Below are 6,644 nucleotides of genomic sequence, written 5' to 3' on the forward strand. Positions count from 1 at the left end.
GGTGGCGGTTCATAGCAGTGGCGGCAGTGGGTGGCGGCGGTGATCGGAGGTGGCAATGGCAATGGTGGCGGGGATGATCGAAGGTGGGTGGTGGTGATGATCAGAGGTGGCAGTGGCGACGGTGGGTAGCGGCGACGGCGGTGGCAAGGACGGAGGTGGGTGGCGGCGGTAGGTGGTGGCAGCGGCGGTGGCGGCAGAGGCAGGTGACGGTGGTGGTGGTGTGTGGTAGCAACGGTGGTGGGTTGTGGTGTTGTTAATGAAGGGTGAAGAGGGAATGGAATGGAAAAAAACAGGGGGTACGGATGGAATGATTTTGAGGGAATGGAATGCATTTTGGAATGGGTGATTCCATTCCATCGACCAACCAAACACTCTTTTCTTCATTCCCTCACAATAGTCCATTTCATTCCACCTCTCATTCATGCATACCAAATGCTACCTTAGAACATTAGTTATCGTTGACATAATTCAACAAATTTAACACATTATAAACCTTAATGTGACCTAATAAGGACCATTACCCCCCTTATGACATATTACTACTCTTAATTTTTAATATACAAGCCATGAGACCTGTTAAATAAAAATTATACAGATAATAGGGTCACGAGTTTACTCGAGCTCCATAAATAAAGTTTGAATTTGGTCTGATTTATTTAACGAACTTATTTTTGGGTTTGTGCTCATTTATTAAAGTAAAATTTGTAAATTCTTTTCAAAATTAAAAAAAAATCAATAATCAAAATCACGTCTAAAAGATATACTTCCCTCCAAAACTAAAATCTAATTTCCAAAATTCCCCCAAAATGTTTTTCAATTTCCCCCCAAAATCCAAATCACGGTTTGTTGGTTCACCCACGTTCCTCCTTTTCCTCAAAAAAACTCCTTTTCACCAAAATTTGTTCATAAGCCCCATGATTCCAATTGAAAGTCTCACAACACCTTTCAGAGAAGACAAATCAAGAAGGGAGCTCGAAGAAGATGTTACAGAAGGAGTGAAGGTGGAATCGAGCAGGGAGCTCGAGGAAGATGTTACCGATACACTGGCGAGAATTTCAACCTCAAGATCTCTACACGGTCTCGTTGTTTTAATATCTGCGCCACAACTGATATAGTATTTGCTAAAACTAAGTTCTAAATTGTTATTCATATTTGAATTTGCAGTAATTTAGATTTCTAATTATTTTATGTTTTTTATACTAGTGGGAAACCCGCGCGTTGCGGCGAAGCAAGCAATTGACAACGTTGTACTCGGAAATGTTTTTCGTTTGTTCATTAATTGTTTTGGTTTTTGTTGGGTCTCCAAGATAACCCGCGCTTCGCGACGGGCAAAAAATGGTGGTCCATATGGGGGACCATATATGAGTTATCTGTTCCATGTGCATACGACATTTCTTATGAAAGAAGTCGATGAAACCGTTGTGCCAAGCATAGATGTTCCCGTTTAAGTCTCTAGAAGATCAATTGCTACATTAGTATAAGGCATTTTACTTTCTTAATTTATCCTTGTAGCATAATCCTATATACATTTATAAATCATGTGTTTATGCGGTTGTAAGTGCTTTTTGTTGTGTAATAACTAGAACCTATTAGCAATGTATAGAAGAGAATGAGATAATCAAAGATGAATTTCTTATTGATATATCACATACAAAATACATGAGCCACTATATATAGGCTATAACATTAATACAAACATAAATGTGACATGGGAGTTAGAAATGTGGATAGTCACTAATAATGGATGCATTCATAACACTCCCCCTTGACTATCCACATGATGATATACTATTCTTTAATACGTTTGGTGATGCTGCCTCGTTAAAAACCTTGCTAGGAAAACCCAGTGGGACAAAACCTCAACTAAGGGAAAAAGAGTGCAACGCGTATTCTCTCCCCCTAATACTTCTGGATTAGGTATGTTGCCTCATTAAGGAAAAAGAGTACATACACTGTGTATATTATGGGTACGTTAGACTATCCACTATCACAACCCAACCCAACCCAACCCAATCTTATATTAAAATACTAATTTCTCTCTCTTCCACCTACACAACCCAATCCAATCCAATTTTTCATCCACTATCACAACCCAACCCAACCTAAACTAAAATTTTATTATATAAAAAAAGGAAAAAGAATTAAATATTATAAAGAAATAGAATTAAATAATAGAAAAAAGAATAAAGAATTAATATTATGTTGGTTGTTAGTTGCAACCATTGGTTGCCATACCAACCTAGTTATCCATCAATTTCAATTATTTAATTAAAATAATTTCCTACAATTTTGTCCTATTTGCCATGTGGCAACCGTTTGTGCAATTTGGTCACCATAGTGGGTAGTCTTACTCCCTCTCAATTTTACTTGTATATCTTGATGATGTTGAATCCAATCTTCTGTGACAATTGCGTGACTTGATATTTGGCGTAGTCTTCTTTGATTTGGGTGTTGTTGTCTACATTGTCTTCATACAGTATAGCTTGAGCTTCTCTTGATCAATTCTAATCTACATATTTCTTAAATATGCTGAAATCTTCGACCTTCATAACTTGTATCTGGATTGAGATCGAACTTTATGCGAGTCTAATATATATCAATCATAACCCAGGACGCCTTATTGTTCTTGCGGAACTATCCCGTGTCTCGATTTTGTAAATATGTCAAATAATTATTTAATGCGCTTTATAATTCTGCCTCGTTTAAAACCATGCCAGGAAAACTCAATGGGACAAAACCATAGCTAAGGGAAAAGAGTGCACTACGCATTATACATAATTAACAACATGATTTATGATGATGTTAAATTAGTACTTCGGGACCTATAAGATAAACTGTTACTACTGGATCAGTTATGTTGTCTCGTTAAAAACCTTACCAAGAAAAACCCAATGGGAAAAACTTAGTGACGGGAAAAAGAGTGCAACATTTGAGATTAGAACTGTAATCTTACCAATACAACGTAATATCAGATGTCGTCTTGTTTGCAAGATACATCAATGCTCTTATCGCATTTAAGTATGGTACTTCTTGACTAAGTAGTTCAACATCCTTTTCTTGGGGTTGATAAGAATATTTTTTTCTATGTCAAACGATCAGACAATCGTTCATGTACTCAACGAATGAGCTTTTTCTATATAACATCTTCTAGATGTAGTCAGATTGATGAGCAAAAATAGTACATATATACTCGAAACTACAGGCCGAGGATAACTACACTTTGTAAAGGTCATTCAAAATTTTCCTCTTTAGTTTGAGAGTTCCCTCTCGTTGATGTTTACATTATCACTGTAAGGGTGAAATCTTGTTAAATAGATGTAGCTCATTTTATAAAAAATATACCTCTCTGTTCAGAGTATAGTCGACTGTAGCACATACAAGTCGTTTCCTTTAAGATTCATATATATAAAACACATATGGGGTTCTTGTTTCATAATGCTTTGAGCATTTTTAATCCTTCACGGGTTTTCATACATATGTCATTTGTAATTGTCTCCTACATGTATACGGTGATGACATCCATAAGTTGTTTTATCTGAAGTCATTCTGAGATTGCGAGGCCGCTTAAACATCTAAAGATTATCGCATCCACTACAGGGGTATACGTTTCCTCATAATCAACTGCTGGGATTTGGGAAAAATCTTTATGTTAAAATGCGTGCCTTACATTGCAAAAACTCATTATTTACGTTTCCTTTTATTTAAAGACACCCATTTATAACCTACTGGTTTGACGTCTATGGGTGTTCAAACAGCTGGTTCGAAAACGTTTAGTTTGTCGAGCAAATTTAGTTCAACCGTAAGTCATGTAGCCATTTTGGCTATTTGTGTGCGTACACTCTTGCACACTTTCTATATACGTAATCTTTTTTTCATCGATTACATCTATTGCTATAGCATAATCAAATATATCATTTTACACGTGTTTCATTACGGTTCCATATTGTATTTATTTTGTACATAATTCATCGCGATTTCATATTTGTTTGGTACTAGAGTTTCTTTTAGAACTCCATTAGCCTCTTTTGGGGGTTTTGACAACAACCTTCTTTAAGGTTTAGTATGCAACCACTTCTGGGGTTTTGTATGCAACCACTTATGGTGTTTTATGTGCCACCTCTTTTGGGGTTACACCAACTGCGTTACTCTGCTCTTTTTGTGTTTGTGGGTTTTATCTTTTTGAAACCGATTTATCTCTCACGATTTATTAATATGATAATCATTTTGTGAGTACTTCCATTCGAGCAGATAAGTTTAAGCTGGTATATGTGACTTTGTCACCTTATTTGTGTTAGTGAATGCATCTTGTATTTCATTTGTTATTATTTGCAAATACACGTTCTTTCTTTTGGACTTCAGATTTGCATTAACCACTTCAGGGGTCGATATATAATATCATGCATTTTTTTATGTTACCGGTCTTTCATTTTCTTGTCTCCCCCTAAGACTGGGAATACGATGTACATATCCCATTTTATATGTTATGGTGGTGCTATTGGTACATAGGCTGCACAACAAAATATATATAAAAAAATGGAAACTTGGTTCTCTTCAGGGGACCAGTTGTAATTGGGAGTATTTGTGATAAGCAGTTGGTTTTGAATTGATATAATCAATCGACGAATTCCATCTCGACTACGTATGCCTCTCATTATATTTCACATTGTGCCCAACGATGGTCCTTACAATTGGGTTGTCAAAGAACAGTGTTAAACCATGTCAAAAAAACAACGTTCCATAGTGTTGGGCATATGCTGCATACGGGTAGCTAAAAACTCACATGTAACCATGTATGAATGCCACAATCCACACAACTGTACATTTCAATTGTCCCATATAAGAGGGATTGTTTGTAGGAGTCTATTGTTTGGAAGGGCATAAAAAAATTTTTGCCACAAAAAAAAAAAAAAAAAAAAACTAACTAGACATTTGATAAGGCATTTTGGGAGCAATGTTTTTAGATTACTTAGAGGTGCTAAGGTATCGGTTAGCATGTTTGATTGTTTAGCATATCATGATGCTATCTTGATGACCTATTTGGTCATGCCATGTGGTGAACGTATAAATATTCTAGTAACTTCTGGTTACTCACCATATTTGATTTAATGGAATATTGTAGAAAATTAGTATCATTTCTAGTAACTTCTAATATAGTCTTCTGGCCATATTTGCTATATGATATATTTTAAATATTTAGTACATTTTCTTTTACACCATTCCAAGGTGATGACTTTTCATTCAAACATAGTGGAAACTTAATAAATCTCTTCGGTATACATTAGAATATGATGCATTATGAATTACAAAATTCGATATCAACGGGTAAACTATCGATTCTTCTGGAGCATTTAATATGCTATTAACACGTGAAATAGTATTAATAGTGTCTCTACCACGTGAAATATTATAGTTTTAGCCTTCGTTTAGAGGGAAAACATGTACTATTCATAAGGTTTTCCATCACTAGGCTATATGTTAGCCAAAAACGCCAAGTGCGATGAACTAAAGTTTGGGTTGAACTTGAAAAATCATTATTAAAAACAAACGGGACTTTGTATACATTTGGGAGAACTTCGGGTTCTCAACATTGATTTAGGATTCATGTGAGCATCAACACTAACTCAAATGAATTATTATCTATCAATTTAAGTAACTAACATCAGAGTAGTTTACTTAAGCTAAAGTCCACTAATTATTTTCATAGCTATTTTTCATCATTTTCATGTGAGGGCACATTTCTAATGACTATATCAATGTTTATTAATATTTGTTTAGCAACAACAAGCAATTAGAAGAATAACCATACAATTAATTATGTTGACTATACATAGCATTGTAACAAGCTGAAATATGAAATCACTAAAGCATAACAATGTTTATCTCAGCGTAGTTGTTTGGTAACCAGCTACCAATGAAATTTGTATTAATTTATTTAGCACATTTAACTTGTCAAAAGGCAATACATATAACATATATGTTATCTAAAACAATGAGACCAACAGAAGTATTGCTAAACAAATGAAATCCGTAATATCTACCCATAAGCAAGTTATATGCATGTTAATTATTCACAATTTATATGCATATCAATTACATATATAAATCACACACAATCCTAGGACATTATATGTATACATATATGTGTGTGTGAGTGTTAAAGAGATTAAGCTCATATTAATTTGCTTGTCATGTCTAGAAAAAAAATATTAAAGATCATTTAAAATAATAAGAATTAATCAAATTTCTAATTAAAAGATATTAATAAGAATGAATTAAAATTAATAAAGAATGAATTAAATGGGAAAAATGATATTTAATGATTTTAATTTCTAAGCATTAACCAACATCATATATATTAGTATCCATGTTCATAACTCCATATAATTTAAGATTGTAATTAAATGGATATTAAAGATCATTTAAAGTAACGTGCCCATTTGTTTATGACGTGTTGTGTAATTTATGCATAAATGTAACATGATATAGCCAATCACAAGTATATCATATATACACATATTTGTCACTATAGTTTAAAACATATACAAATGTCACTGTCAACTTTCTTGATCATATAATAACATATGAATCTTTATTACTCGTAAATGAGCTTTCTTATACTAATAAATTTTGTTGCTCAAGAAAAT

General features: G+C 34.1%; 1 long non-coding RNA gene across 1 annotated transcript; it reads left to right on the forward strand.

The window, feature by feature from the left end:
* The first annotated feature begins 686 nt into the window (after positions 1–686).
* Positions 687–1,600, forward strand: LOC110907038. Its single transcript, XR_002573919.2, has 2 exons — positions 687–1,114; positions 1,204–1,600. It is a non-coding gene; the product is annotated as an uncharacterized LOC110907038 (long non-coding RNA).
* The last annotated feature ends 5,044 nt before the right edge of the window (positions 1,601–6,644 follow it).

The sequence above is a fragment of the Helianthus annuus genome, chromosome 2 (genome assembly GCF_002127325.2).
Source record: "Helianthus annuus cultivar XRQ/B chromosome 2, HanXRQr2.0-SUNRISE, whole genome shotgun sequence".
Classification (NCBI taxonomy): Eukaryota; Viridiplantae; Streptophyta; class Magnoliopsida; order Asterales; family Asteraceae; genus Helianthus; species Helianthus annuus.